Raw genomic sequence first — 16,782 nt, 5'->3', positions numbered from 1 at the left:
AGAAACAAAAGGCCACATAGGATCATAGAATAGTTAGGGTTGGAAAGGACCTTAAGATCATGTGGTTCCAACCCCCTGCCATGGGCAGGGACACCTCGCACTAAACCATCCCACCCAAGGCTCTGTCCAGCATGGCCTTGAGCACTGCCCAGATGGAGCTTTCACAACCTCCCTGGGCAACCCATTCCAGTGCCTCACCACCCTCACAGTAAAGAACTTCCTCCTTATATCCAATCTAAACTTCCCCTGTTTAAGTTTTAACCTATTACCCCTTGTCCTATTCACTACAATCCCTAACAAACAGTACCTCCCTAGAATCCTTATAGCCCCCCCTTCAGATACTGGAAGGCTGCTCTGAGGTCCCCATGCAGCCTTCTCTTCTCCAGGCTGAACAGCCCCAACTTTCTCAGCCTGTCTTCATACGGGAGGTGCTCCAGTCCACTGATCATCCTCGTGGCCCTCCTCTGGACTTGTTCCAGCAGTTCCATGTCCTTTTTATGTTGAAGACACCAGAACTGCACACAATACTCCAGGTGAGGTCTCACAAGAGCAGAGCAGAGGGGCAGGATCACCTCCTTTGACCTGCTGGTCACACTCCTTTTGATGCAGCCCAGGATATGGCTGGCTTTCTGGGCTGTGAGCACACAATGCTCTTTTGACTAGGCTAAACATGGCTATTTTGAAAACGAGAAACTGCATGGAAAATGCTTAGATTAACCACAAATTATGCTAGCAAGGACAGAATCTGATCTATAGACAAGGAAACCTCAAAGGAGAGAGCTGCAATTTCAGATTAATCTAATAATTTGTCAAAAGGCAAATCCTCACAAGAGCCAAGAACCGTTGCCAATTTTCAATGCTAACCTGAACACCAACAGTCTGGTTTTCTATAGAACTACAAATGTTCCCTCTTTGTGCTGGGGAAATATGGAAGAGGAAAATAGTTGTATGGATTTATCTAGGATCCTAAAGGGCTTTGAGGCAATCCTAACTAACTGAAATTCTATTCCATTGAATTAGTACCACAAAACCTTCTATTCACCTGGAATAAGAAGAGACAGATGATGTACACTATGTAGTGTAAGAGTAAGGCACACCTTTTGGGACTGGATTTCACATACTAGCCAAAAAGCATGCTAACATTAACAATGAGAAGGGAAGGTATGAATGCTGCCTCAGCCCCCTCAAAATGCAGATACTCCAAAACCAAGACAAGTGTTGTTTTGGACTACTCCAGTGACTTAATGGAGTGCTACTCCCCCAGTTTTAACAAAATTATTCGTCTTGTACTGATATCTATTGCTTGGAGGTTTTTGACTAGAAATGCAAAATGACAAGGAAAGTATCTGCTGCTTTCTAAAACAGATTCAGCAACTAGAAAAAGCAAAAAATGATTTCATTTTGTCACTTGCTTGCCACACTTGACTAATTTTTCCTGTTCAGAGCGTGAAACGACAACTCAATGTTGACACAGTCAGGGAATAAGACTCATTCTAGCTATTTAAAGAGCCTTCCTCCCACTTAATACTGACATAGCTGTCTGAGACATCTCTCCTGCTGCCAGTATTTGTGGTGGTACAACAGGGATGCTCGGAAGATTGGTCAGTATGTTGTCAGCTGTTTTTAACTGAAGGTTACTCTGACCTCTTACTGTTTCTGTCTTTGGGTGCCACCTCCCCCAGTGCTTAATTTGCTATACATATTCTGAGGGAGGAAGGAAGGGGAAAAGGTCTGGAAATTCCCAGTGGGAAGTCTAACACTGCAGCTCACTCAGCAGTTCGTTTCCTCTCTATCTGTAGAATACTGATTAGTTCCTAAACTGCATCCATCTAGAACATCGGGTTTTGTAGATTTTTTTACCATGGATAGCAACATGCTTTTCCATAGAGGCAAGTAGTACAGCACACTATGAACTGGGAGGATGCTTCAATACTATCTTGCCTCTTGTGGCACTGATAGTTTTTTACATCTGCAGCAATGGTAGCAGTGACATGTAGAAATGTACAGAAACTGACATTCAAGTTCATACAAGATATCACTGACATATGACATGCATAAACAAGAGAAAAATGTCTAAGCTACAAAAATCAGAGAAATCAAGCCATTCATACTGCTTATAGAAGTATTTGCAGCCCATAGGAGAAATGGTACCTATACTCTTATCACTATCACTCTAAGAATGATTGGGGAAATTAATGAAGTGCAAGATGACTAAACAAGCTGCATGCAGTTTCATGGCAAGATTTTTCCCAGTTGTGCCATAATACTTGCTTAGAGGGAGGTACGTAAAACTGCTGTTTAATTTAGGAGTATTATTTTATGAAATGTCGATTTTGAACTGAGACTGAAACCGAAGTCTAACTGTGCCATCCAGAAGGGAACTTGCTTGCAGCATGCCCACACCTTTTGGTTTGAAAGGCCAAGAAAGGTCTCTTTATCTTGTCAAATCAAGATTTTATTTTTTTCCTCCCCTAATCTGACAGAGTTTTCCCTCACTCCTCCTTCCTCCCTCTCCACAGAAAAACATTCCCAGTTGTTGCTGGGCCATATACCTTGTCAGGACAGCTGACTGTTGGATTACACAAGGCTATATTGTATCCCTTCAAGAATCAGCAACATTAAGGGCTTCCTCTGGGACCAGAGCTCACTACTGGGCTTTAGCAGCATACCAGGGGCTGTCTTGAAGTTGGAAATGCCAAGACAACAGGCAGTCCTGCAAATGCTCCTCAAAATCATTCTCTCCTGAGCCTCTTGCAGTACAAATCTACTATAAATTGAATACCTCAGTAACCAAAAGTATGATGAATTTGTACTCAGTTCTAACTTAGCCTCTTGAAACAAAGGGACAGAATGCTGTCTTCTGCCTTCTGTTCAGGTACTCGAAACTAAAGCAGCTCTGGCTTTTGGTAGCTTGGGATAAGATTTTTCAGTTTCATTTCTACTATTTACAGCAGTTATCTCTGGCAATCTGTATTTACATGTTTCCAAAGGAGCTGTAGCTGCTCTCAGAGCAGTAGTTAGAATGCAGAACATTTATCATTCCATGTAGAAACTCATTCCAGCCAAGGGCTTCTCTATCATCCTTACAGAGACCTCTTATTTAGCACTACTGCAAGACAATCAATCACTGCCAGCTTCTCAAGATGCCACTAAACCTCTGCTTTTTAAGAAACTTCCTTATTGGAATTCCACGCTGTTGTTACAGGTTACTCAACTCTGAAATTTCTCTGAAAAAGTACCTTCAGGTAAACCACAAGACATACCTCAAGAACTGCTATTTGGCAAGCAGTGGAGCACCCACGAGCAGATACGAGTAACTTCAGTAACTGCTGTATTACGTAGGTTTAAAATAGGTCCTTCAGCTTAGAAGGACTTTATAGAATCAAAAGATAATTAATATTTGAAAGTTATCTGAAGGGTCTTTAGAATTAATGACATGTTTCCTGCTCATCTACATTATTACCAGAAACAGTCTTCCCATTGCTTTCAAGCTACTTTAAGCACTTAAAGCCAATATAACTATGTGTTGCATAGGCTGCTTAGAAGTAACAGCTTCCTGTATAGTTTATAGAACCGAGCATACGCCAAAACTGTCAAAACCAGTAAGGGAAGTGAGGCAAGGGGAGATGTTTATATGTACATACTATTGCTTTGAGATTTAAGTCTCTTACAAACTAAAATAAACCATACAAGCATAACAATGTTAAATTTTCATAAAGCCTGCATGGTCAGTCCCTGAAAAAATGAACCAAGAGCTGAAATACAGAAACCTGGAAGCACCCAGCACATTTAAGCTCCTCCAAGGATGATGAAGCTCAAGCGTGAAGCATCAGCAGAGATTCTCGGGCAAACACCCTTAAGGTCATGTCTTCACCATGAACAGTAGGTTGTCTGTAGCCCCCTCGCCCCCCAAAAAAAGGAAAACCTCTGAAGCACCCACAAAGACAAACAGCACACAAGTCAGTGACTGAAATACAAAGACAAGATCCTGGAAAATATCCAGCAGAGATCTGCACATAGTATGAACCTTCTTCCCCCCCTCTTACCCCCACTAAAAAGAGCAATAGATTAAACATGCAGGGTCACACCTCAGGTTCTGAAGCTAGAAAAGCTGAGTAATAGCAAAAGTCAAATTGTCATGATCAAATACAACAAGCAGAATCAACCCTCAAAAGGACTGACTAATGTAGGTTGGCATGTTCTCTTATCAGTAACGTCAAATGTGACTGTTCAATAAAACTTCTGTATTGAGAACTGGGTATCTAACTAAAATGCAACAGCAGATTACCAGTGTAAGAACTTAATTCCTAATTACTAGAGAAACTGGACTAACAGATTTACTCATAGAACTAAGACTCTTCTGGCAGAAATATTGGTCAAATAATCCATTTGGTTATACAACTTTAAGTTCACACCTAGTTCAGCTTGAAGGACAGATAGCCTTTTCCTTTAGCTGTCAGTCCCACCAACTCAGCAACAGCAGTGAAGAGCTGCTGTTCACAAGCACTGGGTTATAATCAGCTTTTCATTCAAAGCATACAAGTGTAGCATTGTAGAAAGCCAGAAAGGCCAAAACCTCAATAAGCACAGAAGTAAAATATATGCTAAAAAAGCCCACCCTTAAAACAGGTAAGAGGTGATCCTATTCTTAGAAGCTTGTGGAAGTAACCTGTTATGAAGAGATATTGCCTTTGATTCCTTAAGCATCTCAGTCAACTCATTTCTGAATTTCAAAAATTCTAAAACAACAAATTTCAGAGGCCCATTTCTGAGAGCAGCCTAGTTAAAGAGATACAATGCTAAGTATATATGTATAGCTTATTAAGTTTTTGGTGGTTTTCTTTTTTTTTTTTTTTTTCTTTTTTTAAGTAATCCTAAACTGGATTCACCAAAGCCCTTCCCCAGGCACAAGAGACAAAACTGCTGAACTACTTTGAGGTTTTGAGAGTACATACTGAGCATGTGGCTGAGTGAACACAGCAGGCAGCTGCTGCCAGACCCATGGCTGTTTCCCCTTCTCCCAGCTGCCTCCTTTGCTGCTTCCCACATGCTCAGCGCTCACACCCATGTTCATCTGGTGTGCAGTACTCTGGGTCAGGAAATCAAATGAACACTTCAGAGCTTTCTGTCAGTTTAGCTCCCTGGACTGCTTCACCACAGAGCTAGATGAGAATAAATACCAGTAAAGAAGCAGCACGGTGATAGTGACAAGCTTCTCTTTTGACAAGTTTTTATCAACTCATTGTAATTCAGATCACCAGGATACAAACAGGCTCCCTCTTGTAAAAGTTTAGTTCAACGTATAGCCCTCTCCATAAAAATAAAATAAATAATGCAAGTATTCTGGCTTTGAAAACTCATGGTGAAGCTTCGGAAATAATGTATTATGAATACTGTAGACATATTATTTATAACAGACTTCATGCTACTGGTACTGCTACTGTTGGCCCCATTAAGGGGAAATTATATTAGACACAACAGGCACGTGCTCTAGCAGCAGGATTGAAATGAAATGACTCACCCAATTAAAATATGTGGAATCTAATGATTTCATTTCTAAAGAAAGGGCAGGGCTTCCTACATAATGACAGGTACAATATGATTATGGGGAAACCAACATCCTTGGCTTTGTTCTTAATATATGAAGGTAGCTGCTGTAATCTAAGACAAATACACATAATGCAGGTCATTGGTTATCCAACTTTAAGTTCACACCTAGTTCAGCTTTAAACTGAGGAGGAAAAATATTCAGGTCTGGGTGTGGAGGTCTCAAAACAGTTTTTTTGGGTGCTTTGCCAATGTTATGAAAGCAGTACATCACATAAGGGTGGTAGCTACTCTCACGGAAAAAACACAACTGGAAAAATCAGCATGTGCAAAAAATGGTGCAACCTGGGCAGGAGAAAATAGGAAGGAGAACTGAGAGCACATTGGTAGAGCAAAGGAAAAAACACTATGGTCTATACAAGCATCATTTATGTTTAAAGGGACACAGCATCCACACAGGCTCAGACCACCGGATGTCCACTTCTATAAAGAGGTTAGCATTATCTTGACAACTTGAATGAGAATGTGTAGCCCTTATGACCATCGTTAGAGACATATGAAAAGAAACACTTCAAATAGCTCCTTACTCTAATTAAGATTCATAAACTGAGCCTTCTGCAGCTGTTGAGATTCATCTCCTGGTTTTGTCTGGAGATTCGGGGTGGGGATCACTGTGGAGAGCACAGACCCTGGCAGGCATGAATGCTAACTGTGCAGCTGTCTGTGGAAGCATGCTGCTGAAAGGACTACGCATTCCTCCTCAGAGACCAGACCTGAGATGTGCTGTCATGTTTTTTTCAGATTTAAAATTACAAGAGTGCTAACAAAGTTAAGTGAACACATGCGTCACACAGTTATGTGCCTGCTCAGCAGCATCTCATCCCCAGCAGTGAAGCTTTTCTAACTAGATAATTGTTCTCCAGATTTGTGATGAGATGCAATGACATTTTTTCCAATGAGGACATGAAGTCTAACAAAATCTATTTTTGAATCCTCTAGTAGGTAACCATGTAGCCTTCTCAGATGTCTAAAACTAAACAGTAAGATCCACAATTTTTGCTGAAACGCTTTGTTAGTAATTTAAGGACAAAAGAGAAAGATGATACATGGGATCCTAGGCTTCTGCCAAGGCCATACCTGTTTTGTGGATGACTACCCTAACTAGTACTAACCATGCTGTACTTTTCACCAGCAGTAAATGCTTATTCTCACATGCGTTAAATTCACAGCCTGCAGAACATTCTCAGTCAGGGCATGCTAATATTATGACTTGATACTACATGGGATATTTTCGTAGTACTTGATATACCGAGTGCCTCGCAGTTTTGATATTTTATTCTTTGACAGTACTACAGAGCAGGGTAAAATGTGTACTGTGCAGAAGAAGGTCTAAGGCAAAGAAATAAAGTCATTTGCTAAGTTATCAGACTGGAGGCTATGGCAGAGCAGGGCTCAAACTGTGTTGGATCAGCCAGCCCCCTTAAAGCGCAATACTTGAGGCTTTCCTTACAAAATCCTTACAGTACCTCTCCAAGTAATGAATAACACTTCCAATATGAGGACACAAAACACTTTGAAAACAGCTACTGTCTCAGCTACCAATGTTCTCTAAACAAAAACTCCTACATTTCCTCACACTAATTAAGTAGGATTAAAACAAACAGCTTTAAGTATCAGAAAGGAGAAGAAAATCTGTTATAAATTCAAGCATAACAGAAAGCCCCTGCAGTCAAATTTGGAAAAGAAAGCATGGTCCTGTGGATAGGGGTCTGCATTAGCAGTTCCACTAGAGACCTGCTGCATAAACCATCTCGTGTATTCATGCCTCTCACCTGTATAATAAAACACTGTCTTCCTTTTATAAACTCACTACTTACCAGTGTGTGTGAAATTAGACCAAAATAGATTAAACAGCTAACCACTACAGAAACCAGTTTTCTACCTGCAGGGATTTTTTACATCAGTATCTAATTTTCTTATATTTAAACAAAGATGCTACCCTCATGAGGAGAAATCATTTTCTTCAATTCCTGCATGTCTGTATTCCTGGTTTTAGAGCCGACATCCTCTGTCTTTCAGCAAAGGCAAGGAATTTGGGAACAAAATACTTCCCCAAGAGCAGAGAGACAGATAGAAAGATACTGTGCATCACCTGTTTCATTTTCATAAGAGAGATGGCTCCAAATCAAGATAAAGGCAGCTGAGTATGAACACTAAATCATCGTAAGAAAGAAAGTAGTTTTTCCTTGTCACCCAGCACCAATTCTTGGACAGTTATTTCTGTTTCTCTTCAAGCCTCAGACAACCTTCTTTCATACAGTATTTGCCATGGAATGACACTTGTTCTCAACATGCAGGATCAGTATCTCAAAGCACAAGAGTGATCCCTGGAAGGACAGCCTTTGGTTTAGGAATATGAAGCACCACTGTGCCTGAGCAGTTTATTCTACACACTAACGCTTGCTTCTCTATTAACAAACCAAGATGCTGCTTCTACAACAGCTTGTATGGTTTCTACCCTCCCTACAGGCTTGGGGGTAGAGCATTGGGAATAACTGTGATGAAGAGCGTTTTGATCTTTCTGTAAGAGTAAATAATGGACGGGTGGATGATGCCTGATGCCAAGGCCTGAAATGCATGCAAGATCTCTATCTCATAACAGACTGGGGGGGGGGTTGTTGGGGTGCAGTGGAAGAAGGACAGCTACAGCATACCAGAAGTACTCATGCCTTTGCTTTTACATGATAGTATTCGAGACAAAGTCTACCTTGGTAGTATTTAAAAAAAAAAAAAAATCCTATCTCCTTTGTAGTAGTCTGTGTTTTAGGACTGGTTAACCTGTTTCTTTCAATGTGGCTTGTCACTGATTAGTATTAAAAGAAATAAGTGACTTCTAGAAAAACATAAATGCATCCCAATTTAGTCTAACAACTACCCCACAGCTGAGCAGTCAATGATGAACACCATGGTAGAGTCAGGTGATCTCATTTTTTTTGTAATTACATGTCTCAACTCTGTACACCAGGTCTGGGATCTCTTTGCAGAGATCTTGTCTCCCAGCCAACAACCTAAGTGTGTGAATGCTTACTGCAATTCACTCTGTATTGCTCTACTGCTAAACAACCAAAGACAGTAAACTTAAAGCTATGTGTTGCTAATTCTCTGTAGCTTCAGCCTCTTTATGGATGCTTGATAGATAACATTCAGTAAAGCACACTTTTCAGCTTCCATTTCAAGGCAAGCCAAACAATTAACACAAACACTGACCTTCTTTCAGACCTATTACCATGCAGCAAGTGTTTTGAAATACAAGCTAGAAACACAACAAACACATTTCCCTAACAGCCTAAAGGATGAGACAAGAGTGCATGACTGAACATTTAGCCTGCAGACTTTGTGTTTGTTTATGCAAAAGTTAAGTCTAAACATCTCCATAAACAAAGCAAGCATTATTGCCATTTTACAGATGAGAAGTGCACAGAAGCAATGAGACTCTTAATTTGAGGGCTCAGATTACCTAGCAGAAGTATCAGATTTAACATCTTCTCATGCATGAAAGGTTGCCTGCATACTAGGACATAAACAAGTTGGAAAATTTCTCTTGCTGGCAGATGAAGTTAGGACAAAGCCCAACACACACAAAACAACTAAAAAGGAAGCAGTTCAGCTCTTAAAGTCAAAAGCAAAATAAACATGTATTTTAAGACAGCTACATCTGCCTTTTGATATGTGGATCTTGCCTGCTTTCATAAACCAAGAGTTACTTAAAACACTCTTCCCTGTAACCCAGTAATGTCGAAAAACACACTCCACTTTTCCTAACAGAAAAACCCTAGCAGTGGTTAAATTAAGCCAAAGGTTTGCAGCACCCTCGCGTGGTAGGCTGGAAAATCGTGTTCTCGGTAAGAAGCAGCGATTGATCTTTCTACTTCTACTTTAAACTGACAGAGCCTCCTGCGTGCTGCCCAGGCTTCTCAACTAACGTGGTAGTTCTGCCCAGCGTGAGGCTGCTCTGCCATTCTCACCTGCTCCCTGCTGTCAATACAGTGCGTGTTTCAAAGTGTATTTCCTGGCTCGAAAAGAAGGTGGTAAGCTTTGTGTGGAGAGAGGAAGGCTAGAGAAAGTGGAAAGGCTGTCTAAAAGGTTCCTTGTAGTAAAGTGCTGGTCTTGCTCAGGAACAAAATACTTACTAGCAGTACCTCATGCATAGCAGCTGCAGTGTAGGTCTGTAACAGCTGATGCACAACAGAATTCATGCTAATAATTGGCTCACCTGAGTCTACACACTCTATGTTGCCTTAAGGCATGCCAACTTCCACAGCCCACAAGCCAACGAGCATAATACTAGGGCTAACCCATCCACCTGTGGTGAGCAGGTACTGAAAGGCCAGCTGAGCACTATTCTAGAGCTAGCCTGCACCTAGGAGCAGTTACATAGTTTGCCACCACCCCCTAAAATGAGAAAAACATAGCAGAAACTAACAATACACAGAAAAAGTCATTGCACCTCATGGTGTAAATTTGTGCACTGATGAAGAGACACATCTCAAACTGTCTTAATCAAATTCAGCTTAACCATTTGACAGGAAATAGGTGGAAGCTATAAAGACTTATATCAACAAAAGAAAGAGTTATGATACAAGACCACACACAAGTTTAGCTTTGACAGAGTTAAGGTGTGTCCTATTTCAACTTCTCAAAGCATATCTGTACTCCCAACTAAGTGCTAAAGTACAGGAATTACCACACAATTAAATGACCTGATTTAGAGGGTAGTGCCCTCTTTCAAATATTTTACCCTAAAGCAGTTAAATATATTTAATTATGATGATCTAAAACCAGAAAATGAATGTTTTCTAACAAAAACAGATTTAGTACTGTTATGATAAAAGCAAGAGTTAAACCTGCCAGACTTCAGTATCACAGCATATCTCTGGCAGGCTACTCAAATCATTTGAGTGTCTACTCATTTTGTACACCAGTCCTAAGCCATCAATGCACCTCTGGAAGAAAAAATTACAAAAAGTGGGTTTTTCTGCAGTTTATATCAGACTCACGTATTCTACTTCTCATAAATAAGATCTCAGTTTCTTATAACATGAACAATCAGCTCCTCCCTCACAGCTATGTTGCAAACCTTAACATCCACAGGCTTTTTTAAGATCCTGAAGAAAAAACCCTAAATAGAATTTGAAATATTAGCATTGTAAGACACTACATACCAATTTCTAAGGATCTTCTCTAGACAAAAGACTTTTTAATCTGATGAAGCAGCTCTTCTTTCTCTGTTTACTCTTGGGATTTTTTTAAAAAAGAGCCATAAATCAAAATTAAGGCCAATGATTATACTGAATAACAAGCATACAACTTATGATTAGTGAAAAAGGTATTTCGCTATGCTTACCTGGGTAACTGGGCCAGAGCACAGGTTTTACAGTGATACCAATTGCAAAAGCACTGCTCATCCCTTCCTCTGTAAAATGTACGCATCTCCCTGCCTTGAAAAAGGATGACAAAACCCACCAAAGCCACACTCATATTCCTAGTCAGAAGAAAGCACAAGAATTCTCTGGGGCCTGTAGAGAGTTGGCTTTTACTGTTTATAAATGTTAGTACCACAAATGATAAATCTCATCATGGCTTACTTGATGCCAATCCAGTCAGTAAAAAATCAGGTTTGCAGACAAACCAGAACTGCCTGATATCACCATGAAACGATCAAAGAAACAACTTTCAGAGCATCTCCAATGCCTGTACCTTTATGTTTTGATCAAGGTGTCAGAGTGACGTTACCAAGGCTTGACTCTATTAATAATCAACAATATTTTAAAAAGCACATGTAGGACATTCAGCAGTTTAAAGTTCAAGTTTTAAGAATCTGCTATTTTAGCTTCAGTATCTTAATTCTGAGTGAGAGAGTTGCCGACTATAAGAGCAGTTTACAGATGAAAAACTTCATAGAAGAAAAGGAACCACAGATCAGCTCTGAAAGGATGGTTTCTTTTTCACTTGTAGGGAAGGGAATAGTAGACATGAAGAAAGCTTTACAATTACAAACCTGTGCTCTCAGAAAAAACTGTGTTAAATACAAGCAGTAAGTCTCTGTTTATGCAATACAGCTCAGACCAGTATAAACTCAAGCTCTGCTGCATTTAGTGACATAATGGAGGAAGGAAGCTATGCCAGTGTTTCAAAAGATCTTCAAGGTTATTCACAGCCTTGAGAAGAGACCATTTCACCCTGCCTAGATAACATAATTTGTATCAACTTTAAAAGTTTGAATAAGCAGTCATTGTAGTTTCATTAATAGGTGAGCTCTTAATATTTTTTTCCAGTTTTCTTCTATTAAGTAATTTTTGGAGATAGCAGTATAGCTGTATCTTGTCTCTACCTCTGCTCTTGGCTTTTCTAAGTGGCAACACAGAATTGATATTCTCATCAGTTGCACAGCCTCCCACAGGTTTCTGAATAGCAGCAGTAAAACTGAACAGTCTTGTTAACTCTGTGACACTGCTGGTTAGCAAAATGAACCCTCAGCAGCAAAGGCTTTGAAATAACGTTGAGAAACTCAGCTGACCGTGTAAGCTAAGGAAGGCCTCATTATATTAATTTACACTCCAGCTTGGATTTCAAGAGTTATCTTCACAATCCGACTACAAAGTATGAATGTACAAATATTTTCTGTTTTTTCCCTAGAAAACAGATCTCTGCTCCGTAAACACCGTTAGACCCCTAATGTTTAGGGTAAATGTAGGAGGCAATACTAATCTACTTGAATATGATAATATTTAAACAAGCTTCTAGGCTAGGCCGTGTTGGAGTGTGCACAGATTTGTGATGAGGACAGTTCAGCACACTGCAATTCCTATATGTTTTAGGGTGTCTACTGTACAGGAATACTACTCTACAGTCAACTTTTCAAAAAATTATGGGTCTAATTGAACAAGGAATCTGAAAAACAGAGCACCTCATGACCTATGCTACATCCTACCACTATAATAGATAATACCATTTATTTCAACCAGAAGCAAGCCTGAAACCTGTTTCAAAATTAGCCAAGGTGTGGAGCACACTTAACCTGCAACAACAGCAGTTACTGGAAACTCATGCCAAACCACTATAAATCCCACATGTGAACTCTAAAGAGGGTATATGTGTATTCTTTCTCCAATTGCACTTGATTCTACCTCTGCTAAGAAGGGAACAGGAGAAGGAAATCATGGTGAATTTTTCCTTCCCAAAACAAACAGTCCTGTGAATTAACATCTGGTTGTGCTCTGGTGAATTAACGTCAGGAGCTTGGAACTCATCTTTTTGTGCCTGGTATCAGTCATCAGCTCCTCTAGCCCTGATTCAGTCACACAGTTGAGTAAGATGATCACTGTAGGTCCTCTGCAATTGAAATATTCTATTCTATATGGGGGTACTTACCCCAACAGGTGTGCTGCCCATTACAGGGACATCAGTTAGTAACCCAGTTTCAGTTTATGACAGGTCAGTTTAGAGAGCCCACCTGTCTCATTTAACAATTATTAAACATACTCAAGACTATTTTAAAACATTGTCTGCAAAGCTGAACAGTTGCAATACAGTCTCCAGTGTACTGAAATGCACTATTAGGGAGAAGCTGCAAGATCATCTTTTACCCTTTTCTCTTCTTCAGTCTTTACTTATTCCCATTCTTTCCTCTCCAGCATTATTTGTCTTTCTGGAGATATTTTTCTCCATAGTTGCTCATCGTATGTTTCCTAGTTGAGATGATGACAAATAGGAACAGCAGACACACTTGATGTTTTGCTGTTGGGACTATCATAGGTGAAAGGAAGGAGAAATAAGACACAGGTGCAGAGGGTCACAAATCCATAATGGTCTCATCCTCCTATCCTCTAATTTGATTCCTAATTGGATCCCAACAGCAGCAGGAGATGGTTCCTATGCTTTTGCCTATACAGCTTGTAACAGGAAGCAGTTACTTTAGTTTCACTTCAGTTCTACTTTAGTAAAGTTTGCTTTAAATAACACACACACACACAAACACAACAGGAAAGAGCCAAAATCCAAACAGTAACATCAAATTAATGAATGAAGGTCCTATAGAAAGGGAGGATGTCCTATAGAGAATGAGTTTTCCTTCGCTGAAGAACTACTTTTCTTACATAACTGTAGTCCCAATTCTATCACTATGTCATAGAATACTTTCAAATCAACATAAATGAAGCTCCAACTTTATTAACACATGCAATTATTTTTAATAGAAGATTAGGATCCTAAGAACAACATCTGGTAGGAAGAAACAGGAGAGAAGGAATTTCTTGAAAAGGTTCAGTCTCAAAAGATGTTTAAATGGCCATTAAAGAGCAGTAGAAGATTGAAATAAAACCAATTCCCTTCTTAGTGAAGTGTAAGTAGTTGTATTAGGAGATGCACATGTCTTTATAGAAAACCCACAAAGGACATGAAACTTCCTAAGCAGATATGGGTAATACAACTAAGGCTTGTTGTGGTTTACAGTGTTACCAACAGGAAGCCTCAATGGTTTTGTAACAGTCACTTATTCTAGAGAGAATAGCCTCTATTGATAATACCAAGATCAGTCCTTAAAATAAAGTATTTCATAACCACATAACCAGTGAAATGTGAGGGATGATGCAGTTACCAAAAGCCATTACTTCAGACCCAGCAATTCAACTGTGTTATGCCACTTAGTGCAAGCTTTTGTTTCTTTCCTGCTGTGTGAAGAGAGAAACTGCTGGTGGTCCAAACACTATGAAAAGTATTTCTTTAGCAGTAAACACGCTTCTGAATGCTGTTAAGAAGGAACCTGTATGCCTACTTTGCAGATTCACCTGCAAAGCCTGTCAATTGGTCATTTGCACTACAGCTACCAAGCTTTGTATCATTCATAATTACACACTGCTGAAAGAACTACTAACCGTTTGGCAAGCAGTGATTTAGGATATCAGATTCTCAAACAGTCAGAATGTAGATGAAGCTTTAGTTTGTCGTCTTTTATTTCTTGGCGTTTTGAAATGCAAAGAGGTAAAAATGAACTGCAAGTCACTAGCCAAAACTTAACTTCAAGTATCTTTCACACACATCCCTACTGGAATAAGCATAAACTGTTGTTTCTTGTTTTATGTTAGTTGGATTTTAACATAGTTTCTTACAAGTGTGAACTAGTCAGCTGTCAGCAGTATTTAGAAGACAGTTTATGGATAATAAGTATGCTGGAAACATTAAGTTGTGACAACTAAGAGAAATGGGCTAGAATAAATCACACTAACGATCATCTAGTTTTATCTACAAAATACAGACCTAAAAAGTACAATTTTAGCTCAGCAAAGACTGGTCTGCTTTAAGAACAATCAAACATGACATATGCTGAAATAAGTGGGTCACAGAACAGGTCACTTCTGAACACCAATGAAAACATGACTTCAAGCCTACTATCCCAAAATCTGTAATTAGTACCAGCCATAAAGTATTCCTGAAGCCAACCCTCCTACAGCTTCTCTAGGAGATAGTCCCACTATCTTCAAACTCCCAATTATGTGAGCTGTCAGTCCTGCTAGACTGAAAAAGATTATTTAGGCTGCTTGCGACAATTTGCTTTTGTGTCCTATAGTTTACATGTTCACTTTCCACCTATTTGTTCACTCGGCCATGTCCCTATTTCTAAAAAAAAATAAAAAATCCCACAATTTTTTTTTTGCAAAACATTGCACTTGCAAGCAATAGCAAGTTTGTGAAATATTGCTAGAACAACTTGTACCACACCATCTGCTACATGTGGAGAACTGAGAAATCAGAGATCTGTCTGGGCTTTGAAATTTGATTTTTAAGTTAGTTCTAACTTATTTTGAAGTAGTTTCATTTCAGTTTTACCTTGTTCTGACAACAGGCCTCTGTGTATGTGAAAATTACATAGGAAATAGAGATAGGCCAGGAATTAGAACCAATCAATAGTCTGTATTGTATTGTCCCTTCCATCGAGTTGGCAGCGTCTTCTCATTTGCAAAATGCGGTATGCAAAAATCCCAACTCAAGATATAAAAATGAGTATTGAATGCAACTGAATCTAGAGGAATAATTTAGATATCATGGAAAATTATGCAACACAGAACACGCCTGCAATTTCATGTTCTACAGGAGATGTTCCCCTAGACATTTATCTGAACTATCCTTTATTCCCCAAATAATTAGTTAAGAGTTATTTATACATTATGGTCCCACAAGATTTCTGATTTACAGTATGAAGAGTCAGACACTGAATACAGTGATTATATTCCATCTGCACAGAGCATTTACTGACAGGAAAGTCTGCAGGCAAGTAGCTCTGGCCTGAGCTTGCTGTGTTTCAGTGAGATGAAAACTAAAGAACATTTTAGGCAGCCCACAAAGTGCAGTTGTTAAACTGACCCTATTTTCTCTCCTTCTTTCCATTTTCCTGCATCCAGCCCTTCAATTTCACTGAATTTCAAAGGGACAGTGTTATTTATGCTTCTTCCTACTTTAGAATGTTTTTATCACGGGGCTTAGCACTCCAACTGCCTTAGGGGAGCTTTAATGATAATTTTATTTTTAAAAGTATAGTCTTGTCTTGCCTGACCTTGATACACATAGTAAAAGGTTGCTAAACTCCTCCTCTAGAAAACAAAACAGGGAACAAATGTCCTGCGCCTGCTGGATCAAAAGCTCAAGTGTGGCAGAGTCTTCTGCTACCCCAAAATATATCACCAGGGCAACTGTACCAGTACTGCAAATGGGTATCGAAAGGCTTTCCAGACAGGATTTAAATAATCTGATTTTCCTGCAGCATTTTTTCTACAACACTCAGCAAGTCTTTTTGGAGATGAAAAGCATGCTAACAACATTCCAAAGAATATCCTGGTATAGCAGGCAGTTATCTACTCTTCAGAAAGAAAACTAGAGCATGTCACTGTTCAGAGTTCATACAAGGAGCTTCCATACAACTTGGAAGTTGTTGGTTGTCATCTGTTGTACCCCTTCCTTCAAACAAACTACTGAAAGGATAAGGAGATAACCTAGTTCTTGTTCTCTCCTCTATTCCTTCTCTGAAAGAGGAAAGCAAGCTCATCCTGTAATGGCATCAAGTACTTATTTTCTGGTTGTACTGAACTGTAAAAATTTGATCATAATTAGTGTTCTCTACAGCTTCTCCCTGTTGAGTTATTGTCCCTGTGGTACTAGTTAATTTTGATGCAGTGCACATGG

At 39.5% G+C, this 16,782-nt stretch overlaps 1 protein-coding gene across 2 annotated transcripts in view; it reads right to left on the bottom strand.

The window, feature by feature from the left end:
• Positions 1 to 16,782, bottom strand: part of ABL2 (ABL proto-oncogene 2, non-receptor tyrosine kinase) — a 50,084-nt gene that overhangs the window by 28,974 nt on the left and 4,328 nt on the right. The gene's annotated exons all lie outside the window — the stretch shown is intronic.

This window comes from Lathamus discolor, chromosome 3 (genome assembly GCF_037157495.1).
Source record: "Lathamus discolor isolate bLatDis1 chromosome 3, bLatDis1.hap1, whole genome shotgun sequence".
NCBI lineage: Eukaryota > Metazoa > Chordata > Aves > Psittaciformes > Psittacidae > Lathamus > Lathamus discolor.
The sequence above is the reverse complement of the archived record's forward strand: the minus strand, read 5'-3'. Positions and strand labels throughout refer to the sequence as shown.